At 39.1% G+C, this 27994-nt stretch overlaps 1 long non-coding RNA gene across 2 annotated transcripts in view; it reads right to left on the bottom strand.

Annotated features, from left to right (window-relative positions):
- Positions 1 to 1507: 1507 nt before the first annotated feature.
- The window catches only part of LOC116553205, a 38561-nt gene continuing 12074 nt past the window's right edge, over positions 1508 to 27994 (bottom strand). Inside the window, exons 2-4 of one of the 2 annotated variants that reach the window (XR_004269668.1) lie at positions 27443 to 27622; positions 24616 to 24740; positions 1508 to 2393 (exon numbers count right to left, since the gene is read on the bottom strand). This is a non-coding gene — a long non-coding RNA (uncharacterized LOC116553205). Of the gene's footprint in view, positions 2394 to 22467; positions 22503 to 24615; positions 24741 to 27442; positions 27623 to 27994 lie in introns of those variants that run through there. The other variant, XR_004269669.1, reaches the window with a different exon arrangement.

Raw genomic sequence — 27994 nt, 5'->3', positions numbered from 1 at the left:
TTGCTTTTGGTGCCTTGCATAGGAAGTCTTTCTCTACATTGAAATCATAAAGAAAGATATTTCCCATTTTTTCTAGAAGGCTTAAATTTGGCCTTTCCATTTTTAAGTCATGAATGCATCTGAAATTGATTTTTGTGTAAGATATAAAGAGAAAGGCACTTTAAATTTTTTATCTTTTATAAAGACAACCAATTTCTCCCATTGCTTCTAATTGAGTAGTCTTTTTTTTTTTTTCCTCATTGATCTTTTACTCATTGAAGATGACACCTTTTAGGAGTTCTAAATTCATGAGAAGGTATTCAATCCACCCTTTCCCAGATTAAGCTCCAGTACTTGCTCCTGTTCCTTGAGAGTATTTGGCCTATTAAAATCTAGACAAAACCCACTAGGAATCAGTATAAGGGGATAGTGCACAAGGCAAACACAGATCAGCGTTCACTTCTACCTGTGGAATCATCCTTTCTCCTGTCTCTGGCCTGCAACAGTTTTCCCACTTTATCATCAGCTCAGTCCTGCCTTTATAAATATTTATTTCAGGTGTCAGTATAAGAAGAGATTTCTCTGTACTTTCAATTAAAATTATTGCCCAGTTTATTTCACTTATAAAGTCAGTTTTCTTTCTTTTGACATTATGGCTATTGCATTTATTCTGGTTGGTTGAGTTATGTTTCTCAAAAAATTTACCAGAAAGGGTACATGAATAATTCCATTCCTGTGAATATTTTAGTATTTCCCTTACATGAGAAAGACATCTTGGCTGAGTGACACTCTTTCTCCTCTGCATTCTTTAGATGTTATTCCATTGTCTTTCATCAGAAAATGTTCCTGAAGTACTTGAGATCAGGCTGAACTGTTGGCCTGTTTTTGTTTTTGTGGGCTGATTTTTATGGAGGTAAGGGTAGAAATACAATAAATAGTGATCTGCTTCTGTTTCTATTGTTGGATGATTACAGAAAATTCTTTTTTTTCATTTCCTTTTTTTCTTCGATGTTATTTAACATCACCAGAATGTATGTTGATGTGGGTTGTTATTTATTAAGTTTTTCCAGGTTACAATAATCCCTTTTGATCTGCAGATTCAGATTGTCCTTCATTCTAGGAAAGTTTTCTTATATTATATCATTAAATGTTTTATTTTTTCTCTTTTCTCGTCCATGAATTGCTATTTTCTGTATATTAAATCTCCATCGACTATTCTTCATAGCCATAATGTCATTTCTAATCTCTTGCAATTCAGTCCTTTTCCTCAGTCATTTTTGGATTTTTCTCAATCCTATCTTTTATCTCACTAATTTTGGTTATTTATAGTATCAATGTTGTTTTTACTACTTCTAATGTCATTTAAATTGCTTTAACAAAATGGCTAGTCAGGCTGCAGTCATTAATATTCTATAGTATTTCAGATTTAAACTGGCCTCAATCTCACAGTGTTTTAAAACTTGTATGAAGAGTGAAAAAAAAAAAAAGGTATAATTGACTTCATCAGGAAGGAAAAAAAAGTGTAAATATAATATATAACATATATATAAATATAATATACAAATTTAGCATCTGCTATGTTTTTACATGCTCTTGTTTTGTCTCTTTTCTCCAAATGTACATTCCATTTTGAGAAGAAACTTAGGAAAGGAGCCAGACATGAGTAAGTTTGGCCGCACCCAAAGAGTGAGCTAATGAATTCCCTTCCAAATCTACAGTTCTATAATATGTAAACTGTAATTGTTTCTCAGACTGTTTAAAAGTTCCATCAACTTCTCTGATACATTAAGTAGGCTTGTACATTATTTTTTCTTTTTTAATGAAACAACAACTGTTCTCTATCAAAATCAAGGGTCCCTAATTTAAATCCTGTCCAAAGTAAGGAAAGAAAGGTACAACAATTGTAGTGTTTTCCATTCTTAAGATCTGAATGAAATATTAAACTCCCAGAACATAAATGTCCTCTGTGTTGAAAAACCCAGAAAAAATAACTTCTCCAATCATGTTGGAATATAGTAGTCACTTCAGATATGAAATGATTTCACAGATCCTAATTTTAATGATTGTGTCCTTTCTATGAATGGGAATCTAAGGTGTAGGGAGGGGAGATATTTTAAAATATCTAAGGAAAACCAAGAGTTGAACAGACCAGAATCCCTTAGCAGCCAATGTTTAAGTGCATATGAGAATGTCTGTGCAAGAATTCTTCTGCTTGTTAGGAGTAGGTAGAGCTACTATTGCAAAGTTGTCATTTTCAAGTGAATATTGTGTTGGTAGCTTTCTTATGTCTGGACAAATTAGAGCTGTGCGAGAAGTTGCTAATTAGCATGTGTGGATGGCTCAGTTCAGTAGCCCTGCCTCAGGACTCAGATCAGGATAGCATAAGTATTCTTAAACTTCTTCAAGCATAGAACCTGTAGGAAAAGATGAACAAAATTAGAATTATTTGACTTGGAAGAAAGAATACCAAATACTAAACTTGCTATTTTCAAATAGCTCAGAAGAATTACAAAGTTATGTGAGTCACAAAAAGGAAAATTATATAACTGCAACAGGAATTGGTTAACATCAAAGAAAGAACTTCCTAATTATGATGATCATGGGGAAAATACCAGGGAAATAAAATAATAGTGACAACAATAATAGTAAGTATGATTTATTGAATATATTATGTGCCATTTCTATTTTAAGCACTTTATAGACATTTAATTTATCTCATTTAATCTTCACAATGAAAGATTTATCTCATTTCAACTTCATAATAATGTTTTATGGTCAGTATTGTTGCTTCAATTTTACATTTATTTGTTCATTTAACAATTATTTTTGAAGGCCTACCATGTACCAGGCACTGTCCTAGACAATAGAATTAGAGATTCCTATGACTGGACAAAGTCTCTGTACCCATGAAGCTTTTATTCAGGCGGTGGGGGAGGGAGGAGGTTTACAATGAACAAATAAATAAGAAAAATAACTTAGAGTGAAAGTGTTATGCAGAGAATTGAAAATAGAGGGCTATGATAATCATCAATGAACTAGGCAATCAGAGAAGTATCTCTGAGGAGGTGAATTCCGATTGACAGGAAGAAGACAACATGTGCGGGGAAATGGAAGACTATTGCTGGCAGAGAGCAGGTGGAGGCTAGGCACTAAGGCAGAAACAAATTTAGCCACTTCCAAAGGCCAAAAGAAGCCTGCTGTGCTACGGCACATTAGAGAAGAAGAAATGGCACAGGGTGAAGACCAAAGAGTGGTCAAGGAACAGGTAAGGGGCTTTACGAGGGTTAGGGCAAAGCCTTTGGATGGTGTTTAAGTGTTATGGGACTTCCTGGGAGAATTTTAAACTTTAAACAGTCAGGCCAGGCATGGTGGCTCATATCTGTAATCCCAGCACTTTGAGAGACTGAGGCAGGTGGATTACTTGAGGCCAGGAGCTTGAGACCAGCCTTGCCAACATGGTGAAACCCTGTCACTACTAAAAATACAAAAATTAGCCAGACGCAGTTGCAGACACCTGTAATCTCAACTACTCGGAGGCTGAGCCAGGAGACTCACTTGAAACGGGGAGGCGGAGGTTGCAGTGAGTGGAGACTGTGCCACTGCACTCCATCCTGGGCAACAGTGAGACCATGTCTCAAAAAAAAAAACTAGTCAAATGTATAATTCTTATGTATTTTTTTATAATTTTTGCTGTGTATTTCTTTCTCTCTCTCTCTCTCTTTTTTTTTTTTTTTTTTTTTGAGACAGGGTCTTACTCTATCACTCAGGCTGGAGTGCAGTGACTCAATCTTGGCTCACTGCAACCTCCGCCTCTCGAGTTCAAACAATTCTCCCACCTCAGCCTCCCAAGTAGCTGGAACTACAGGTGTGGCCCACCATGCCTGGCTACTTTTTGTATTTTTGGTAGAGATGGTGTTTTCACCATGTTGGCCAGGCTGGTCTCGAACCCCTGATCTCAAGTGATCCTCCCACCTCAGCCTTCCAAAGTACTGGGATTACAAGCATGAGCCACAGTGCCCAGCTTATTTCTTTTTAAAATACCTCTACTGTAATGACTAGAATAATTCTGAATAAAAATTTGCAACAAAATCAATCGATTCATTATATTTCTTAAATATCATTCGGGCTTCTGTGTAGAGAATAGATTGTAGGATGGCAAGCACAGAGGTCATCTTCAGGAAGATCATCAAGCCTTTCTTCTGGAGCAGGGAGAGGCCTCCCCTGGGAAGGTGGACTCAGGAGGCTGAGCCACTGACCTGCTCTGTAATTCAGTCATAGCTAGAGCATATTATCTTCTCCCATTCTACAGTGGTTGACCATTGCCAATTAGAGCTCCGATTTGCTATCAATTGCCGGAGTGGTTAAGTACTGTCTTTTTGTTTATTTTTTTAAACTCTAAGTTGTGGCAGCAGTTGACTTATCTGCGAACGTACAATTCCTACACACACACACACACACACACACACACGCAAACACACACACACGCAAGCACGCACACACATACAGAGAGAGAGAGAAAGAGAGAGAGAGAGAGAAACACAGGTAATGGAAAAAAATCATTTACATTGTCTTTAGATACATGGAAATGCCTTGGATGAAATATGTCTGACTTGGGTCAACTGTTATCTATAATATAAGGCTGACTGTACCCATTCTTTCCTGTCTTTCTAATAGCATGTTCCAGAAGAGTCAATATCCAGACATTATCGAGGAACTTCTCATGACAGTGGAGAAACCAGTCTTCCAACATTACTAAAAGGGAAAAAAAGGTTTTGAGGTAGATATCCTCCAGATTTTGTTGCATAAAGGATGAATTAATAATGTGGCATATGAGATCAGTCCCATAATGAGGGGGAAAAGATCAGAGGTATCATGAACCTTGATGTGTCCATCACGAAATCATCTACATGCATCTCTCATTCTCCTTCTAGACTATTCTCAAGTCAAATAAATGATGTTCAATGTCTATGTTCAATATATGAAACAGATATTGGAAAAACAAAACCTTAAACTTCAATGATTAAACAAAAGTAATGTGGGAACTCTTGATCCGTTTCTTGAAACAAATAGGCTGCTCAAATCACATCCACTATGGTCTACAGACACAATGATGCAGTACTAATAAAAAATTAACTGTATCAACAATAATAATGTTTATTAAAGATTTCCTCTAGGTCAGATGTATTGAGTGCTGTGTGAGATCTTTTCCTAAGGATGGAAAATATTTATAGATTTACTGGTGACATGTGTCTCCAAAATTGACATAAATTTCTGCAACATTTTTTGGGACTCACTAGGAACATTTCCCATTTGGAAAACTTCTTAAACAAAAATGGTGACTGACTGTTCTGCTCCTTTATCCAAGAAAGAGTTGAAGGGATTTCGTCTGGAAGCATTTCCTAATACAGAAAATACTGAAAACAAACAAACCACATACGTTATTTAAGTCACACAGATTTGGCCTCTAACCAAGAGGGAGGGAGAAATATGAACCTAGAAAGCATTGCATTCCTTCCATATATACATAAATAGTGTACTTGGACCATAACAGCAAGAATCCAGAATCGATGAATCATGGCTAATAGTATGTAAGATATTCATGAAATACTTGAAGCAAAAATAGTATGGGTTCTTTCAATACTTATACGAAAATTAAGGGCTTTCACATAAAGATAATCACTAATGAAAAAATGCCACTTGTTCTAGTTTTTAGTAATTGCTAAACATCACATTCACATTGTTACCTATTCACTTTTTCTGATTTTAAAAGTAGTATTTCCTCATTGAAGAAAACTTGGAAAATTAGGAAGATTATACAGAATTTGTCCCATATTTAAAAGGAAATCTCTTATAATCCCACAACCCAGAATTAATGGCTAATATTTTGGGTATGCTTCATTCAGCCTTTTTCTTGTAAGAACATTATATTTTTACACAGTCAAGAAACAATCATACATACACTTTTAAAAGCTTTTATTTTAGCTTTGGGGGCACATGTGAAGGTTTGTTACATAAATAAACATGTCACAGCGATCTGTCGTGCATAATATTTTATTACGCAGGTACTAAGTCCAGTACCCAATAGTTATTTTTTCTGCTCCTATCCCTCTTGCCACCCTCCCCTGCAAAGTAGATCTCAGTGTCTCTTGTTTTCTTCTTTGTGTTCATAAGTTCTTATCATTTAGATCCCACTTATAAGTTAGAACACGTGGTATTTGGTTTTCTGTTCCTGTATTAGTTTGCTAAGGATAATAGCCTCCAGCTCCATTCATGTTCCTACAAGAGACATGATCTCATTCTTTTTTATAGCTGCATAGTATTCTGTGGTATATGTGTACCACATATTCTTTATCCAATCTGTCATTGATGGCATTTAGGTTGATTTTAAATCTTTGATATTGTGGATAATGTTGCAATGAACATTCACATGCATGCGTCTTTATGGTAGAATGACTTATATTCCTCTGGCTATAGATCCAGTAATGGGATTGCTGGATCAAATGGTAGTTCTGCTTTTAGCTCTTTAAGGAATCACCATACTGCTTTCCACAATGATTGAACTAATTTACATTCCTACCAATGTTGTATTTTTCTCTGCAACCTCACCGGCATCTGTTATTTTTTGACTTTTTAATAATAGCCATTCTGACTGTTATGAGATGGTATCTCACTGTGGTTTTGATATTTCTCTAACAATCAGTAATATTGAGCTTTTCTTTTTTTTTTTTTTTTTTTTTGAAACAGAGTTTCACTTTGCCACCAGGCACCAGGTTGGAGTGCAGTGGCTCAATCTCTGCTCATTGCAATCTCTGCCTCCTGGGATCAAGCAATTCTCCTGCCTCAGCCTTCCAAGTATCTGGGACTATAGGTGCACACCACCACGCCCAGCTAATTTTTGTATTTTTTTAGTAGAGATGGGGTTTCACCATATTGGCCAGGATGGTCTCTATCTCTTGACCTCATGATCCGCCCGCCTCAGCCTCCCAAAGTGCTGGGATTACAGGAGTAAGCCACCACGCCCAGCCTGAACTTTTTTGTTTGTTGGCTGCATGTATGTCTTCTTTTGAGAACTGCCTGTTCACATCCTTTGCCCACTTTTTAATGGAGCTGTTTTCCTCTTATAAATTTATTTAAGTTCCTTATAGATGCTGAATATTAGACCTTTGTCAGATACATAGTTTGCAAATACTTTCTCCCATCCTGTAGGTTGTCCGTTTACTCTATTAGTTTCTTTTGCTGTGCAGAATCTGTTACATTTAATTAGACCCCACTTTTCAATGTTCACTTTTGTTGAAATTGCTTTTGGTGTCTTTGTCATGAAATCTTTGCCAGGATGGTATTGTGTAGGTTGTCTTCCAGGTTTTTTATAGGTTTGGGTTTTACATTTAAATCTTTAATTCATTTTGAGTTGGTTTTTGTGTATGGCATAAGGAAGGGATCCAGTTTCAACCTTCTGCATATGGCTAGCTAGTTATCCCAGCATCATTTATTGAAGAGGGAGTCTTTTCCACATTACTTATTTTTGTCAACTTTGTAAAAATCATATGTCATAGCTGTGCCGGCTTATTTTTGGGCTCTCTATGCTGTTCCATTAGTCTATGTTCCTGTTTTTGTACCAGTTCCATGCTGCTTTGGTCACTGTAGCTTTGTAGTATAGTTTAAAGCCAGGTAGTGTGATGCCTCCAGCTTTGTTCTTTTTGCCTTGGATTGCCTTGGCTATTCAGCCTCTTTTTTGTTTCCATTTTAATTTTTAAATAGTTTTTTCTCATTCTGTGAAGAATATCATTGGTAGCTTGATAGGAATAGCATTGAATCTGTAAATTGCTTTGGGCAATATAGCCATTTTAATGATATTGATTCTTACTATCTGATATGGTTTGGCTCTGTGTACTTGAATTGTCCTCCCATAATTCCCACATGTTGTGGGAAGGACCTGGTGGGAGGCAATTGAGTCATGGGGGCAATTTCCTTCACACTGTTCTCCTGGTAGTGTATAAGTCTCACAAAATCTGATTAGTTTCTGCTAATCTTCCTCATTTCTCTCTTTGCCTGCTGCCATCCATGTAAGACAGGACTTACCCTCCTTTCCTTCCACCATGATTGTGAGGCTTCCCCAGCCATGTGGAACTGTAAATCTAATTAAACCTCTTTCTTTTGTAAATTGTCCAGTCTCAGATAGGTCTTCATCAGCAGCATGAAAGTGAACTAATACAGTAAACTGGTACTGGTAGAGTGCAGTGCTGCTGAGAAAATACCCGAAAATGTGGAAGCAGCTTTGGAACTGGGTAATAGGCAGAGGTTGGAATAGTTTGGAGGGCTCAAAAGACAGGAAAACATGGGAAAGTTTGGAACTTCCTAGAGAATTATTGAATGGCTTTGACCAAAATGCTGAGTGATATGGACAGTAAGGTCCAGGCTGAGGTGGTCTCAGATGGAGATGAAGAACTTATTGGAAACTTGAACAAAAATGACTTATTATATTTTAGCAAAGAGACTAGCAGCATTTTGCCCCTACCCTAGAAATTTGTGGAACTTTGAACTTTAAAGAGATGACGTGACTTGCTCCTCCTTGCCTTCTGTCATGATTGTGAGGCTTCCCAGCCATGCAGAACCATAAGTCTAATTAAGCCTCTTTTATTTTGTAAATTGTCTCTTCTTGGATATGTCTTAATCAACAGCATGAAAACAAACTAATACACTATCCACGAGCATGGGATATTTTTCCATTTGTTTGTGTCTTCTCTGATTTCTTTGAGCAGTGTTTTGTAATTCTCATTGTAGAGATCTTTCACCTTGCTGGTTAGCTGTATTTTTAGGTATTTTATTTTGTTTGTGGAAATAGTGAATAGGATTGCCTTTCTGATTTGGCCCTCAGTTTGGCTGTTGTTGGTGTATAGGAATGCTAGTAAATTTGTACATTGGTTTTGTATCCTGCAACTTTGCTGAAGTTGTTTTTCAGCTGGAGGAGCTTTTGGGCTGAGACTAGGGGTTTTCTAGATATAGAATTATGTTGTCTGCAAACAGAGTTAGTTTGATGTCCTCTCTTTCTATTTGGGTTCCCTTTTTTTCTTTCTCTTGTCTGATTGCTCTGGCTGGGACTTCCAATACTATGATGAATAGAAGTGATGAGAGAGGACATCCTTGTTTTGTACCAGTTTTCAAGGAGAGTGCTTCTAGCTTTTGCTTATTCAGCATAATGTTGGCTGTGGGTTTGTCATGGATGGCTCTTATTATTTTGAAGTATGTTCCTTCAATAACTAGTTTACTGAGAGTTTTTGACATGAAGGGATGTTGAATTTTATTGAAAGCATTTTTGGTATCAATTGAGATAATCTTGTGATTTTTGTCTTTAGTTCTGTTTATGTGATGAATCACATTTATTGATTTGCATATGTTGAACCAACCTTGCATCCCAGGGATGAAGCCTACTTAATCATAGTGAATTAGCTTTTTGATGTGCTGTGGGATTCGGTTTGTAAGTATTTTGGTGAGGATTTTTGCATTGATATTCTTCAAAGATATTGGCTTAAAGTTTTCTCTCTTTTATTGTGTCTGTGCCAGATTTTGGTATCAAAATGATGCTGGCCTCATTGATTGAGTTGAGGAAGAATTCCTCCTCCTCAATTTTTTAGAATAGTTTCTGTAGGAATGGTACCAGGTCTTCTTTGTACATATGGTAGAATTTGACCATTAACTCCTCAGGTCTTGGGCTTTTTTGTTGGTAGGCTATTTATTACTGATTCAATTTCAGAGCTTGTTATTGGTCTGTTCAAAGAATCGATTTCTTCCTGGCTCGGTCTTGGGAGCGTGCATGTGTCCAGGAATTCATTTACCTCTTCTAGGTTTTCTGGTTTCTGTGCATAGAGGTGTTCATAGTAGTTTCCAATGGTTGTTTTATTTCTGTGGTGTCAGTAGTAACATTCTCTTCATCATTTCTAATTGTGTCTTTGAATCTTACCTCTTTTCTTCTTAATTAGTCTAGCTAGTGGCCTATATAGTTCATTAATTTTTTCAAAAACCCAACTGCTGGATTTATTGGTCTTCTGAATGGCTTTTCATGACTTGACTACCTTTAATTCAGCTCTGATTTTTGTTATTTTTCATCTTCTGCTAGCTTTGGGGTTAATTTGTTCTTGCTTCTCCAATTCTTTCCATTGTGAAGTTAGGTTGTTAATCTGATATCTTTCTAATGAATTTCCCTTTTAAAACTGCCTTAGCTGTGTCCCAGAGATTTTGGTACATTGTAGCTTTGTTTTCATTATTTTTAAAGAACTTCTTGATTTCTGCCTTAATTTCATTATATACCCAAAAGTCATTCAGGAGCATGTTGTTTAATTTCCATGTAATTGCATGATTATGAACAATTCAATTTTTGTAGTCCTGACTTCTATTTTTATTGTGCTGTGGTCCAAGGATGTGTTTAATATGGTTTGGGTTCTTTTGCATTTCTTGAGGATTTTTTTATGTCCAATTATGTGGTTGATTTTAGAGTATGTGACATGTGGTGATGAGAAGATACAAACACTCTTTAAAACTTGCTTTTTTAATACTATGAGCACTTTCACATGTCGTTAAAAATTCTTCATAAATGTTCTTTTGATAGGTACAAAATATTATATTTCTAAGCCTCTATATCTTTAACATTTATGTTGCTTATAATGTTTTTCTATTATAAAAACTCTACAGTGGTTGTAGTGACTCGAATTTTTGCATTACATTTTGAATAACTTTATTGTAATGACTAGAATAATTCTTTATAAAAATTGCTACAAAATAAATCAACCAGTTGTTTCATTATATTTTTTAAACATCATTCTGGCTTCTGTGTAGAGAATGGATTGTAGGATGGCAAGCACAGAGGTCATCTGTAGGGAAATCGTTAAGCCTTTCTCCAGGAGCAGGGAGAGGCAGGAAAATGGTCCCAGAGGATCTATCTAGTCACCTGTTCAAAAATGTAATATTAGTGACATCCCAGCACAATTTTGAAAACAGTAAAAGGGTTTCTATTCCATGAATAGGCAAATGGAAGTGGTATTTTCTTCCCAAATTTTCCTTCCTCAATCTGAGTCATAAAGAAATTGATTGAAAAACAGACTAGAGGGTTTTTCTCTAGGTATGAAATGTTGATTGACCATAGAAGACCTCTCAGCAGAGACATGAAAGCTGCCCAGCACTTTTTTTCCCATCTTACTATCAGCTACCATTTCCCTCCACTCTGAGAATATTGGAAGTCAACTGCTCAGAGGTATTTCAAATACCCAGAAATGTCCACATACACTACAGTGTTCAATCAACTTCCCCAAAGTCTCAACAATTGTCTAGAATATGCCATCACGCAGGACTGCTGGGTCGCACAACCCCAGATGTACCATGTGTATTATATTCGATGTGAAGGTCTCTCCTGTAGTAGTATAACATTGCCCCAGACTGTTTTCCTACATTTATACAAGAGCAAAAATGAAGAGGAGAAGTCTCTGGCTATGTAAAAAATTCCCATGTTAATCTCACCTCAGTGCTAATGCTGGAGTCTCTTTTGGCTTTAGTGCCAAGGCTCTACTTGCTGATTCACTCATCAAAACAGATTTGAACATATTTGCCATGCAGAAAGGTTTTTAAAAAAACTTCAAGATACAGAGACACAAAGCATCTCTAAGACAAACTCTGAACCTGGGGGACAGAGAAACCCTCTGCTCCCACTACCAGGCTAGCAACTTGAAGCAAGAGTTACAGCTGGATGACTGTCAGGAACAGAAACTGTCTCTAAGGCACAGAACATAAAGCAGTCTTAAAGCTGAAGATGGAGTAGAAGCATTGAAAAAAATCCTCCAGTAATCTAACCTCCACCCCAAGTGCAATGTAAAATTAGAGGAATTGAAGCCAGGGACACACTGGGAACAACCATGGCAATAACAAAAGCCCAACACAATTCAGCTCCTGATTAGATTGATTCAACATCATGCCCCTCCTTCCTGATTAATGGCCCAGCAGAAGGGACATGTCCATTTCTAGGCATAAAGAATTATTCACCTCAGTCTCTACCTTCCTTCACATTAGATCGGGCAATCAATCAAAAATTAGAAGACACACAAAAATCAAAGGAAAATAACACACTGTAAAAAAGACATAGTAGGCAACAGAGCCAGACTCAGTGATAACCCCGATGTTAGAACTATCATAGAGGTAATTTTAAATAACTGCTTAATATAATATCGTAAAGGCTCTAGCAGGAAAGGTGAGTAGTACAGACAAATAGATGAGAAATTTTAGGGGAGCAATAATTCTATAGAAAAAAAATTGGAAATGCTAAAAATGACAAACATCATAACAGAGACAAAGAATGCCTTCAACTAGCTGATCAAGAGACTCAACAAGCCAAGAACAAAATCAGCGAATTTGAAAATGATAAACAGAAATTACTCAAACAGAAACACAAGAAAAAAATGAATAAATGACAATGACAAAAAAATTTAAAAAAACCCAGAATATAAGAGCTGTGGGTCTGATATATGTGTAGGGTAGGAGAAATATTTGAAGAGATGACAGCTGGAAATTTCCCAAAAAATAATGAAATATATTAATCCACAGGTCCCAGAAGTTCAGAGAAGTCCAAAGAGATTGAACAACAAGGTAAAGAAGAAGGAGGGGGAGGAGAGAGGAGAAAAATGAAACCCATACACCCCCACGCCCATCTAGATCCATCATAGTGAAGTGACTTAAAACTAAAGATAAAGGGCAAATCTTGAGGAAAGTTGAAAAAGAAAACATTGTATACAAAATAACAAAGCTAAGAGTGACAGCAGGCATCTCCTCTGAAACTATGCAAGACAGAAAACAGTAGAATGAACCCTTTAAAATACTGAAAGAAAAATACTAGTAACCAAGAAGTTATGCCCAGTGGAAAAAAAAATCCTAAAAATGAAAGAGAAATCAAGACTTTTTCAGACAAACAAAAACTGAGAGCATTTATTATCAGCAGACCTACACTACAAAAATTGCTTAAGGAAGTTCTACAGGTAGAAGGAAGATGTTACCAATCAGACCTCGGAATATGGAGCCAGATAGATCTCCAGAAATGGTCAAAATTAAGGTTTTTATAGCTCTAGGTGAATTAAATTATTTTTAACATAAAGTGTCACTGTAGCAGACACTATTGCTGCCCACCACATCCCCTTCACTGGGCTGAAGCACTCTTCTCCCACTTGCAGAAGAGGTGAAGAGCTGCTATCGGCTCACAGCTACATTCTTTTTGCCTGGCCTTTTCCCCTGCCCTATCCTTCTTCCTTCCCTTTGGCACACGTTGTATCTGAGAGCTGTCCCTTAACATTCCCTTTCTCAGTCTCTGCTTCTGGGGAACCTGGCCCAAGGCACTCCACATTTCACCACAAAGCATGATGTTTGCCATAGGTTTCTGTGCCGTGTATCATGCTATGTATCAAATTAAGAACTTCCCTTCTGTTCCCAGTTTCCTAAAGAGTGTATATCAAGAATGGGGCCGGGCGCGGTGGCTCAAGCCTGTAATCCCAGCACTTTGGGAGGCCGAGGCGGGTGGATCACGAGGTCAAGAGATCGAGACCATCCTGGTCAACACGGTGAAACCCCGTCTCTACTAAAACTACAAAAAATTAGCTGGGCATGGTGGCACGTGCCTGTAATCCCAGCTACTCAGGAGGCTGAGGCAGGAGAATTGCCTGAACCCAGGAGGCGGAGGTTGCGGTGAGCCGAGATCGCGCCATTGCACTCCAGCCTGGGTAACAAGAGCGAAACTCCACCCCAAAAAAAAAAAAAAAAAAAAAAAAAGAATGGAAGACATTTTTTGTAAAAGAAAAATTCCGCATTTACTCATATGATCATATGCTTTTCCTTCCCTTTATTTTGGTAACATGGCAATATACAAAATCAATCTAGAATTCTTGGAATAAATGCAACTTAGTCAAAAAAAAATTTTTTTTAATGTAATATTAATACTTTTTAAGTCTAAGCAAGGAGCAGCAGGAGAAATCCCAAATACATTTAAACCTTCCAAAGCTGCTAACCACAAAAACGGCGCTAACATTTCATATTCAATGAGTTTGTCCTCTATGAGGCCTACAAAAGGAACAGGACTGTCCGCAGGTACGGGTGAAATGAGAGGGTCTGCTAGTACCCACCAAGCTTTTGGCTTCTAACAACAGCTTTTGCTCAAAGGGGCAGTAAAACTTTATGCTTCAGCCCCTAGGCAGAGTCCTTCTAAGGGTCAAAACACATGGCTAATCAAACCCATAGGATTATGCAAGTAGAGAGTACAAAAGGAATTTGCAAACTGGCACAGGGCCTTTCATAGACTAGACTTTCAAAAAATATTAGCCTACATTAACAGATTTTAATCACCTGTTTATCATAGACTACTTTCCTCATCTTTACATACATATTAGAAGTTGGAAGAACATAAACTCTAAAACCATAGTCATTTTATCACCAAATCTTTATATTTATTACTAAGGAAACAAATAGCTATCAACATTCTAACTAGAAAATACATGAATTTTTATGTATGGAGTAAGTATCCTAAAACACACAAGCTCTAGAATGATGGTGAGTTAACCTTCATCCAACTAATTTATTTGGTCTCTCTTACAACCCCTATTCTGGAAATAGTTCATGAGGGCTAATGACACAGTTTGTGTGTTTGTTTATTTGTTTGTTTGTTTGTTTGAAACAGGCTTCTGCTTTGTTACTCAGGCTGAAGTGCAGTGGCACAATCATAGCTTACTGCAGCCTCAAACCCCTGGGCTCAAGCAATCCTCCCAAGTAGCTGGGATTATAGGTGTGAGCCACCACACCGGGCCAGATGACACAGTCTAGCTGCAAGGTTAAAAGTTTTCCAAGTTTGTTACCCATTGTGTGGTTTTTGCATTCTCTGCTAAATTCTAAATTCTTCCAAGGCTGTGAATGCATCTTGCCTTACTTTCGTTCTGTCTTTCTTGGCAAAGTATTAAGGACAAAAGGGATTTGGTCAATTATGACTGAATTACAGATAACAGGCCCATGGGAATCACCCCTGTCCCCTGGCTCTGCTAACACCGTTTTCTAACCAAATGGGTCACCGAAGAAAGTACTCTCAGTGGCATCGAAGATGGAAACACTCTGCCAAAATAGAAATCCTAATCAACTCTGAAATCATCAGCTTCCTCTAAATTTCTCTATTGTCTTTCCATTGATTTATGAGGTGCAATGCTTACTGGACACCTTTAACTTGAAGAGCTGGTGGTGGAGAGTACTTTTTAAACAGCTGATCATTTGTGAAGTAAACATTCTGATTGTTTGATGGCTGCTGACTTTCAACTTGGTTTTTTTTTCGTCCCAGGAAATTTCCCATGACTCGATTGAATCATTTTATCAAATGAGAAACATGCTTTTTGTAAAAAACAAACAAACAAAACCCACTGTCACTGGTAGAAACTGGCATCTCCCATACTCTCTCAGACTCAGTCTGTTCCTTTCCACTCTTTATAAACTTATTTCCCTGAACAACCTTATTGGTGACACAGTTCGTATTGATTTGCCACCCATAGGTCTACTTCTTCCCACGACCCTAGAATTGCTACAATTTGGGAGTAAACAGGCTGTGGAAAATGACTAGTATCCGCTGCATTCCTGACTCTTACCTTTTACCAGTGCCCTGACTCTAAGAATTTTGGCTTACATAACATCCCACAAATTGCACCAATTAATTTTACTTCATATATCTCAGAGATCATTGGGATTTTTGAAGCTAGAGGGAACCTCAGTGATCGCCTAGTCAATTCTTTCATTTTTACCAAAATTAAGCTTTGGAATAAAGGCATTATCCTAGATCTAGAGACAGAACCAAGATGCAACAAGTCTGGACCCTTTCTAGTGAATACATAGTACCACCCTATATGCATGAACCAAATCTGAGACAATGAGCTTGAAGGTTTATGCACAGCAACATGAAAATGCTCCCAACTCCCTCGAAACAACAAGCTAATTTAATTTCGGCCAGCAAGACCTCATTCCAGGTTCCCACTCCACCACCCCAAAAATAGGGTAGCAGGGCTGTCCTGAACACTGAAGCCTCCTGGGGAATTCCCTGACATATCCCAAGGAAAAAGCATGTCGATGCCCAGTTTCAACAGATCTTTCTCGCATCCCCGATTCAGAAATCATCTTATCTAATATGTATTAGGGTTCTACTGAAATCGGTCTCAAACGCCTTATCAAGCAATGTTTGAGAAATCTCTGTGCTGTCCTGCCCACGCCAACCTCAAGCCCTGTCCTCCAGAATGGCTCCACAAAGAGGAGAGAACACAGACGGATCACCACTAGAGCCTGAGAAGAGGGCCTCTGAAAACTGCCCTCCTTCCAATCGAAAACTATTTTTTTTCTGACCACTATGTGAACAGAGCAGTAAAAACTTGAACTTTGAGTTGTGATCCAATACCTGAAATTCCTTTCATTCCACAAGTAAAGATAAGGCTTTCAGTGGAAACACAGCAGGAATGAGCATTCCCCAGACTCATTAATGCCCAGGAAGAGATAAATGACTGACTTGGGCCATTTCTTAGAGATGGCTTTGGAAAAGGAGGAGGGAAAGGAGAGGTCAAGTGTACTAAAGGAAGAGAGAGCACAGGAAAATGAAAGGCTGGAGGCTTTGACGAGAAACTGCCCACTTCACCATCTGCCCTGAACAATGCCAGATCTAATTGCTTCTAGAACTGCCTCTCACTTTAAAAATTAAAAATCTCCTTTGACCACAAAGCCAACTGCTATAGGTTTTCAAGTGGGCAAGGATGCTTTTGGGTGGCATCTACTCAGATGAAGATGAATAGGAAATAGATCCTTATCCAGGTATACTAGAAAATGACTTCAAAACATATAATACCTTTGTGCCATCAATCATTATATTACCTAACAAGGTAATATATATGCACATAGCCTCTTCAACTGGGGAACTCAAAGTGAAAAAGGAACCATAGATTTGTCAAAAACAGCAAAATCAGCTTCCTAAGCACTCTGCAAAGTGTCATGTGTAATAGAAATCGCACACACACACACACACACACACACACACACGATAAAATCAATACACAAGTTAAAGGAATTTCCAGATTGGTATGATGGTTTCCATAAGTGAAAAAGTGGAATTAAGGATGATATTGAGAATGTGGTAGAATGCAGTCCCTTTTTATTTTCTGATTAGATGGGATGGGGAGCCATTGAGAAAGGCAGAGAAAGAGAAGGGAAAAAATGCATGAGGATTGTACTCCTGTTTACACACGGCCTGGGTTAATGTGTAATTGACAAGATTAATGGCCGTATAATAATTGCCTCTATTGTTTACTGTCTGGATGGTGGCCAGCCACTTTCCTGCTCTGCCCACCAGTGGGTTTGGGTTTGTAGGAATGCCGTCAGTGGCTGATAGGGTCTGTGTGCCAGGTGTAACCTTGCTAAAGAAGACATGCAGGGAGACCTGGCCAGGTTTAGCCCTGGCAGGACATGCTTTCTTCTCATTCTAAATAGTCCCACTTCAAATCTGCTAGCTGAGCTGTGTCAGAACAGAGCCAGGCTCAGCCTGACCAAACCGCTCCACCTGAGAAAAACAAAGAAATGAAAACTTCAGGAAGTAGAGAAAAGCTTTCATTTCTGTCCTAGCCTTACTGTGAACCAGAAAGCAGAGTGTTCCTCTGTGCTGTTCCTTGCACTGTCCTGGGCTGTGCTGGGAAGTGCCCACCTTTACCCCGCAGGGATGCACAAATACCTTCCTCCCCACTCTTCCCTGATCTGCTTTCTAAGTTCTTGCCTCCTGTGCACTGTGAAACAAGCAAACAGACCAAGACTCTGGATCATGCACCGCAGAGAGGATTTCCATGGAAAGGTACCATGCATCCAACCCCTCTCCTAATAATCTTGTCTTGTCTTGCCCCTCACATGGACTAGCATGGTTTTATGTAGAAAAACAAGAGCTACGCAATTCTCACATGGCATTATTCTCATTTGGGTCACAAGTGTTCTTCTTGATTACCTCAATCTTTGTGGGTTTCCATTTCCTAACAAATCAATTTTAGAGTCCTGACATCCGACGAGGCCCTCCTGCGGCTAGTACTAACCTACCTGTCCTGTCTTCTCTTCCAGCCCAGCTTAGACGGCTTTACTGTGTAGCTCTAGGCCTCTGTCCCTCCACCTAGGAGGTCTCCCTGCCACTCACTCTCTCTCAGTATATTCAAATCTGATCCCTTCAGTGCAAACTCCATAGCATCTCCCTATAATCCACTCTCACATCCTTTGTGCTTTTCCTTCATAACATTTATCCCTCCCGTCATTAAGAAATAATTTGTGCAGTCATCAATGGGATGGCTCTCTCCTTTGCTAGACAGTAAGTTCCTGAAGACAAGAACTGTACATAACTGTGTTCTGTGATACCTCTCTAAAAGTAAGTCTCTAGTATGTGCTTAAATCAATTGTCAAGTTAATAACTATATGAATACATATAAAGACAAGTTCAAATTTCCACTTACCTGGTGAGCTCAACCTTTAGCCTTTCCAGCTGGGTATATTCTTGTTAGTCCATCTGAAGTAACAGGGGAACTTTGTGCTTCCCTGACACTGCCATTTCTCTGTTTTATCATCAGTACTTGGGTTTAGTCTTACCTCTTGTGCTTCTCTAAGGCTCCTTGAGAACAGGGACTCTCATTCGTTCTTTGTGTGGCTCACAACTCCAAACACAAAATTTTATGTAGGTGGTAGTCAGCCCAAGTAATGGGTTATTTATTTATTCAGTCAGGCATCCATTTGATATCATAGTCCTGCATTCTGTACTCAGTCCTACATCCTGCACACACTACTTCTTCTGTATTAAAAGAAAATTTTAAAGAATTTTCACCAGTCTACAAATCTTATCATTTCAGAGTCTCAGCTATACACCCTAGGCTCCTCCCAGTGTCATTCTGCTCCAGTCTGCAGTCTTGAGTTTAGAGACATTGACATGGTTTGGCTCTGTGTCCCCACCCAAATCTCATCTCAAATTGTAATCCTCACATGTCAAAGAGGGATCTGGTAGGAGGTGACTGGATCATGGGGGCAGTTTCACCCATGCTGTTCTCTCGATAGTGAGGGAGTTCTTAACAAGATCTGATGGTTTAAAAGTGGCAGTTTTGGCCAGGCATGAAGGCTCACTCCTGTAATCCCAGCACTTTGGGAGGCCGATGCAGGCAGATCACCTGAGGTTGGGAGTTTAAGACCAGCATGACCAACATGGAGAAACCCCATCTCAACCAAAAATACAAAATTAGCCAGGCGTGGTGGCACATGTCTGTAATCCTAGCTATTTGGGAGACTGAGGCATGAGAATAGCTTGAACCTGGGAAGTGGAGGTTGCAGTGAACCGAGATCATGCCACTGCACTCTAGCCTGGGCAACAAGAGTGCAACTCCATATAAAAAGAAAAAAAATGTGGCAGTTTCCCCTGTGCTCGCTTGCTCTCTGTCTCCTGCCACCATGTAAGACGTGCCTCGCTTCCCCTTCCCCTTTTGCAATGATTGTAATTTTCCTTAGGCCTTCCCAGCCATGCAGAACTCTGAGTCAATTAAACCTCCTTCCTTTATAAATTACCCAGTCTCAGGCATTTCTTTATAGCAGTGTGAAAACAGACTAATACAGATACAAAGTCAGGGCATGAAGATGTTCTATGTTTTTGACCACAGACAGCAGAAGAGCCAAGAGGCTGGAGCAGTGGAAAAATAGAGACAGCAATAGTAAATCCCTACAACAGGTGGTTTGGGTGAATTAAATTAAGAGCTCTAAGAAATTCAAAGCAATACTGGGCTTTGAGCTTAAGTCTTCATGCTGTGCATACGGCATAGCCTTGGGAAAGTCACCTTTCTCCCCAGATCTGTTTTCTGATGGGTGGAATGGCATGAATGATGCCTGTGTTTCAGACTGTATATAGGATTAATATCTGAGAAATTGCTCTGTCACCCCAAAAGGGTTATGCAAATGGAATTACTGAAATAGCAGCCCAGAGCTTCTAGTTTAGGAGACAAGGTGCGGGCACAGAAGGAAAGAAGGGAGCTGGGCACCGAGGAGGCTAACGTGAGAAGACAGGGAGCTCGTTGTTCTCCTGCAATGTATGAGGCACACAAAACAGAGAAGCTTGAAAAAGGGAAGCAGAACCCTGTAGAAGCACTACTCAGGCACAGAAGCAGGCCGGGTGCCAAGGGGCTCCCACAGGAAGTGAGTCTGGAGAAGAAGAGGTGACAAAGGAAGACAAAAGTCTCTCTAAGGAGAGTCTGTTGTACTTGCTACTGAGAGGACCTAACAGGACCAGTAAAAGCATCCAATGAGAGGAGGAAACACAGAAGTCAATGCTGGAGAAAGTGGCCACGCCAGGCAGTCTGGTCAGATACAATCCCATTTCTTCTTCCGGGACATGCAGCCAACTACAACTCTCAGACTCCCTTGTAGTTAGGTGTGGTCACCTGACTGAGTTCTAGCCAACGTAATGTGAACAGAATGATATGGGTCACTTCCAGACCAGGCACATACCAACCTTCTGCCTGTCTTGCTCCGTGCTATTTTCCATCCCTGAGTGCTTGCACCCAGGATGACATTGGAAGCCAAATGTTGAAGATAGTAGAGCCACAAAACAAAAGGAGCTCAGGTTCCCAGATCACTGCTTGGAGGGTAGAACCCTATCAGTCCTGACAACCATTTTAGACTCTATATCAGCAAGAGAAAACAATTCTGTTGTTCAAGTCAATGTACAATTAGGGGTGAGTTTATTACAGCAACTATCATTAACTTAATTAGCATAGCATGATGAGGCTAGGGAGGTGACCGAGGAGACCACTGGCTGCATTTTAAAATAATCAGTCAAGTGAAAATTACATAAAAGAGGAAGTGGAAGCAGGTGGGAGAAAGAAGAGGCTGGCAAATGGTATCTATGGATGGTTTTTGAAGACAGGACCCCAAAATAAAGAATATTGAAATGCTTTTTCACAAAAAGAATGCGCACCTCATGACCCGAACGGTCCACGTTCACTCCTGCGTGGCAGTTCCCATCTACTCTGTGACCTTGGCCCTAGCACTTAACCGTTCCTTGGCTTTCTATTTATAGCCACAAAAGAAAAGTACCAATCAGATTTCTGTGAAAGGATTTCCAAAACTCCAAGTTCCTGCTCCTGCTTTTTCTTTCTTTTCTTCCCCCCAAATAATTTTTGATTGTTTAATGTGGGAAAATGTTTTATGAGAATTGCATTCCTTTCTGAGCCACTGCCTGGGTCATTTAAATTAAACAATAGACAAAGGAAAACATTAACTTGAGGGGACTTTATAATAAGAACCTTTAGGGCTGAACCAGGATTGACTAAGAACATGAAAGGAACTGGAAGATTTGCAGCCGTCTAGGCTACAGGAGGAAAAAGTTGAGCTTTCTCTTCTCCTCCTCCCAACAGGTATGCTCCGAAGATGAGGACTCGTTAATTCTGTGGTCCTGTCAGTTTCTAATATTTCTAAAATGTTCTCAGATGCTCAGGCAAGCACAGACCAATGAACGAATGTCGATACTAAAGGCAAAGTTTTACAGGATTCTAAAGACATTCAGGCAAAGACTAGGTATAAACAGGATTTATTCTAATTACTATTATTATTTTTATTATTTTAATCAGATAGGTCTTTCCAGGACATGCAAGCTTAGCTTTTGAGTCTTGGTCATAAACCTTTGGGCATTTTTTCTTGTCCTTGTAATAGCAACAATGAGAGATTAAACTAGAAAATAAATCTACAAATGAGTAGCTATCTTATAATTAGTAAGCACCCTCCTTTATATAAAATTCCATGCCAGTCTCTAATAGCCACCCTCTGTACTCACCTAGAGCCTTTCATCTGAGATGCTCAAAGTACTTCTTGCTAATACCAGAGCCAATTCTCTCAAAATTTCTGTAAGTCAGGGAACTAGAATTCCCATTCATGAAGCATACTGACCGTTGCTGACATCTAAGCCCTTCTGTCTCCATCTTACGTAGTTGCAGGTGGTGCTCCTGCCCCAGGTCACTGTGCTATCCCCAGCCCAAGGAAGGGGAGAAAGGATTCTATCAAGGCAGGAAATTTTGGTTGTAGCCACATGGGAGACAATGGGACAGAAAGGAAGCTCCCCATCATTGGAGTTAGACCTGACTACAAACCCTGGCTCCTATGTTTCAGCAAATTAGCTACACTCTCCAAGCTTCAGTTTTCTTATCTATAATCAAGAATGGGGCCGGGTATAGTGGTTTATGTCTGTAATCCCAGCACTGGGGAGGCTGAGGCATAAGGACTGCTTGAGGCCAGGAGTTTGAGACCAGCCTGGGCAGTGTGACCCCATCTTTACACACACAAAAAAATTTAAGTTATCTGGGTATGGTGGGGCACACCTGTCATCCTAGCTGCTCGGGAGGCTGAGGCAGTAAGGTCCCTTGTGTCCAGGAGTTCAAGGCTACAGTGAGCTATGATCATGTCACTGCACTCCAGCCTGGGCAACCAGTGAGACCCTGTTGAAAAAAGTAATAATAAAATAATATAACATAATAATATGGTTCTTGACACATTAGGCACTCAATAAATACTTGCTTGGGGTATAAGGCCATATCAGCCTTCATATCCTCAATTTCACTGTATCTTTGGAACGAAGCAATATTGTATCTGGTTAATACTTGGTTGAAGGTCTGAGTGGGAATACTGCTCCGAGTAGGCACTCAATAAATCCTAGTGGAATTGTCTTGCGTTGTAAGAAGTCTATATCCAATGTTCATGCCACCCAGCCAACTTGAGTTTTCCATAAGAACAAATCCAATATTATCTCAAGTAAATTCTAATCCCTGGGTTTGAAAGATTCTTTTTTAAGTGCAATTGTAATCCTTCCTCTTCAGTATACCTGGGTGGATTTTCCAAATCCCATCCTGTTCTGCATTCATAACCAATGGAGAATACTGTTATGAATTGTATCACTTCATTAAATACCAGTAAAAAATTATTAGTTATAGGGATTTGTTAAAAGGATTTCTTATGTAGAATTATCTAGTGTAAACGTTAATGTATTAATTATACTTTGTGCATTTGTTTGAATTATTTTTAGAAGGTAAATGGTTTAGTCCTTTCAGATATTTGAAAACAAAATAATATGCTATAGATTATAAATAGCATATTTTTTTATACATCCAACAAAAACCCACCCACATCATTCATCAATCAAAAGCTATAAAGTCACAAAGAACCCCCATTTTCTGCATCTGAAAATTAAAAAACAATTTATAAACTTATTTGGAAGGTCATGATAATGATACCACATTTACTCAGAATTTATTGTCTAACCTCAGCCATTTCAAAATATTGAATTAACTGAAAAGTAAGAATGAGGTTGCAGAAGGGAAGCATCAGAGCAGACAAAATAGACATTAAAATACTAAACCTTTATATCTCATGGTTGTGAATTCCATTGATAACAGAGCTTTTATAATATCACTCAGAGGTAAGTGCTCTTATTTTGTCCACAATGCTAACAAGCTTTTCATTCAATTTTGCCCATTGTTGGTGGATGAAAATCAGCAAATCTGAAATGTGTAGACATGAGAGAGAAGTTCTTCTGGGTGTCAGCCCATAAGCCAGGAAATCAGCTGCTTTTTGCATAACAATTTTCTGGCACTTTAGCAGATATTAAGGGAAAGAAAAGTAACAGTGATTGCCCTTGCCTTCTCCACCTTACACCTAGCTTGGGAGTAGAAAAGGGCTATGCACAGGAAACAATGAGAGAACAAATAAATTGTGCAATACTGGCCATGTGCACTAAAATAACGCAGAGAGGGCGACATCAGCATGGAAGACAGTATCAGCGACTTCACTGAGACCAAATCTTCTGAAAAATTATAAATTACAGCAAGCTCTCTGTCTTAAAGACAAAAAAAAATCTGAAAAGTGATATCTTCAAATCATTGTGGGAGACATTTCTATTTGGCCCTAAGGCCAATTTTGAGACAATTACATTTTTACTTGTCAGGTGGTAAGGCATTTAAGAGTGGGGACCTGCCAGCATCCATTCTTCTGTCCTACAGAGCACATAGCTGTGCTATGCACAGAAAAGTCACTCTGTAAACATCTGTTAAACTGAATTTCCAAGTCAGGGCATGTTACTATACTCTGTTAATTATTACATTAAAAACTAAACAAGTGGTAAATTTAGAAGAGATACAGGAAAAAAATGCAATACCAGCTAAGAGCTCAAATGGTCTAGGAAATACCTAAAATATTGGGGAGAAAAGAAAAGGTTTGCTCAGAAGAGATGAACAGGAGGTTTTAGGAAACTTCAAGTATCTAAAACACAGGGATGATTTCTTTGCACATACCTGGAAAACCAAATAAGGGAAAATCAACTTAAGGGGTAGAAGGAGAGATTTCAATATCAAGGCATTTAATGTATTCTTGAATAAAATTATGTTTTTTTAAATGTTTTCTTTCATATGCTGCTCTTTAAATGGTTCTGTGAAATAGCATAGAAGCAGAGTCATGAGGTCAGTGACATGTTCAGTATCCCTGGGCTGAATGACCTGTGTAAGGCCCACTCCCCCACCCCACCCCACCAGCCGTGCCAACCCACAAGAGCCCTGATACCTTCCGAGAAGGGGCTCTTTCTCCATGAGGTTCACGCAGATTATACCTGGAATCAGGATTCTGAACAAACCCTTCATGAACCACTCTGCTCAAGACCCAGGTTGGGAAAGAGGCCAATCTATCTGCTAGAATGAGTGGAAAACAGTGATGGTAAAGGCACGAGCCAAAGGTTCTGAAGGTGGGCAAATGTACACACACAAGACTCACTGCCTGCCTCCTTGGACACAGACAGATGCTGGCTTGGTGTGCTTTAAGGGCCACCAAGACAATTCCCCAAATCTCTTTCCCACCAACAAGAAAAACAAGCAATTCAATAAGAAAGAGGACTGTGCTAGGCCTGGGGAGGCCCAAGTGCAAATCTTTGTTCCATGTTATCTTGATCTAGTTTCTTCACTTTTCTGGGATTCACTTTCCTCATCGATAAAATGGGATAATGTCATCAGAATATACCAAGTTGTTCTGAGGACTAAATGAGATGATGTATTAAGTGCCTGGTACAATAGGAGCCACACAATACATGCTCATTCTGTGTAGCTGCTGTTCTGCAACAGCAGGGACCTGCTTTGGGCCTAACCATTGCTAGGTTGTCACCATCGCCCTTCTGTAAGTGAAAGTGTTGCAAGGAGTTGCTCAGCATACGCATAGATAAATACACAGGTAAGTTAACTTCTGTTGCTTAGAACTAAAAATCTTCATAGGAAAATCCTCAGCTTGCTTTGTCAACCTAGGGAAGGAAGTTGACCAGGAAAGCACAAAAGAGGGTGCTTCCAAGAAAACTAAACCACTTCAGCAGAATTTGAGGTATAAAATGAAGCACTGGAAAAAATGGATGTTTTGTTGTTCCATATAATAGAAATCAGAGGTTCTGCACACACATCAAAGAATATTTTAAGAATAACAGTTGTTCACTTGGACGCTTCCAGGTAAAACCAAAGGTTTGAATCCATGCTGGCATAGAAGACACAAGAAAGGGAAATCACAAATGACATGGCAGGAGCACAGAATCTCATTCGCAGCAGGCTGTGGCCAGTGACATTCTTCAGTTTTCCTTGCCGTTGTCCACTGCTCAATCAGCTCCACTTGGTAGAAGAAGTTAACCACCAGATCCACATGGAGCTGTTGGGCATGAATGCCACACTGGGCAATCAGGGCCCTGTGGTTCCACAGGGAGGCGAGAGTACCAGGACTGCTCAGTGAAGAAGATGGGAACAAATGGAAACCAACCAAACCGCTTGACTGAATGCCGCTGCCCAGAAATATAAGTACGGAGGCTAGGATTGGAGTGGGAATCAGTGAACCTGGTTAGAGCTTTCTGGGGTACTCAGAGGAAAAATTATGCAAAGTGAGTTGGGCAAAGTGACTGTAGGAACTACCCTGATTTAGCAAGAGATAAGATAGGGGAGGAGTCTAGAGCAGAGAATGGAAAAAACAGTCAAAGCAAGGCCCAGGGCTCGCCCAGGCTGCCTCACCCAGAGCTTCAGGAACTTGGATAGGAATATCAGCGACAAGGCATACTCTAGTCCCCAGGATCTGGGGATTCAGTTCGAAAGCTTTCTCCCCTTTTTTTTTTGCACATAAATATAAAACAATGGCCGGCCACTAATGGTTGTCTATCCCCCAGGTAAACACAGACAACCAAAGCAATAAAGCTTCACCAGCCAGACATAAACTAATGATGAATGTTCCAGGTAAGTGGTTATCTGCAAATCTGTCCTAGATCAAATAATTCTCTCTCTCTCTCTCTCTCTCTCTCTCTTGTTTTTTGGTCTGTAAACAGGCAGGAAAAATTGGGGTTTCCCAGTCATGCACACGTACTTACTGCTCAAATAAACAATCAGTTGGAACTTTTTGGTGGCATGTGAGGCTTAGGACGTGATTTCCATTATCTAGTAAATTGTAAGTACACCATAAGCATAGTAGATTTACAGTAGAGCCTATCTAAGTGAAGATGCTATTGCTAGAAGTATTTATTAAAATTTTCTAAAAATATTCACTTGTGCTGTGCAAGAAAAATGTTGCATAGGATGCTAAAAGTGGCATAAAATATTAGCAAAAACCTACTCAGAGTGTACATTCTAGGAAAAATGACATGACCTCAAATAATGCTATAACCACTATAATCTGAGTATTTGTTATATGCAAAATGCTTTGTGTATATTGTTTGCTTAATCCTCACAATAGCCCTATGAAAGAGATTAAATTATTTCACTGTTATTGAAGTTCAAAAAGATTTAATTACTTGCTAAATTTACACAGTCACATGGTAAAAAGGACATCTATTGTTTCTGCTATGTACATCTCCTCTTTTTTTTGTTGTTTGTGTTTTTGTTTTTCAATCGCAACCTCTTTCCTCTAAGGATGTGGTCTTCAATATCCTCCTGTGGCTAAGGCATGTGCACGTGCGCGCGCACGCGCACACACACACATACACAAACGCACACAATGTTCCTCTATTGGGCCAATCATAGAACTCTGCTTTCCTGGTCATCAGATACAAATCAAACCAATCAGAGTTCTTCTTTAGTGTCTTCAAATTGGAACTAAGGTGAGAGAGTTCCTTCTTTCTGACCCTCTTGTGAAATGAAGCTTGGGCACATGAACTTTGGGGTTGCCAAAGCTCATAGTTCCAGCCTGTTGGTAGATGCTGGTCTGAGGAAAGAAAGCCAATACCACGAAATAACTAGGTATATGAAATAAGAGACATCATAGACAGTGGTGTGCTGGTAAGTGTTTAACAATCAGTTCTCCAAATGTAGTTCTGACACAAATGGTGGTTGGTAATTCTCTTCAGGTAAGTAAAATAAAGTAAATCAACAAAGACACATACTGGAGCTTGACTCACTTTTCAGTGATATGACAGTTTTGCCAAGTCAAATAATTGTTCTCAAAATCTGAAAGAGCTTATCAATTTTCAATGCTATTCACAATGTAAGGACTACAGCTACAACACACTTCCAAGTTCATTGCATTTTCAACATTTTCTTCATCACTTTCTTAAGTCTAGAATCTAGACAATCAAAAAAACAATAGATTAAGCCTTGGTTTTAAGCATTCATTCATTTCCATGGTTTAAATGCCTCCGCTATGGCCATTTTCACACTTCCAAAATGACATCAACACATACAGAGTTGGAAAGAGACGCGTAATAGGACACCTCTGTACAAGGTTTCTACCATACCAATACCACAGATAGAAGGAATCTCAAGGGTATATAGATAATAGCCAAATGCAGTAAAATAATGGAGAAGTAATGAGACTTTAGAATGTGTTACTTTTGTATTTAATATAATTTTTACTCATGAGTTTACAGCATTTATTTTTTAATAATGTTGTATTTAACAACTGGCTTACAAAATCCCTCAAAATCAAACAGTTGGCT

This window comes from Sapajus apella, unplaced genomic scaffold (assembly GCF_009761245.1).
Source record: "Sapajus apella isolate SASKATOON/1434 unplaced genomic scaffold, GSC_monkey_1.0 scaffold1, whole genome shotgun sequence".
In the NCBI taxonomy this organism is placed as follows: domain Eukaryota; kingdom Metazoa; phylum Chordata; class Mammalia; order Primates; family Cebidae; genus Sapajus; species Sapajus apella.
This window is presented reverse-complemented; position numbering and strand designations above follow the sequence as displayed.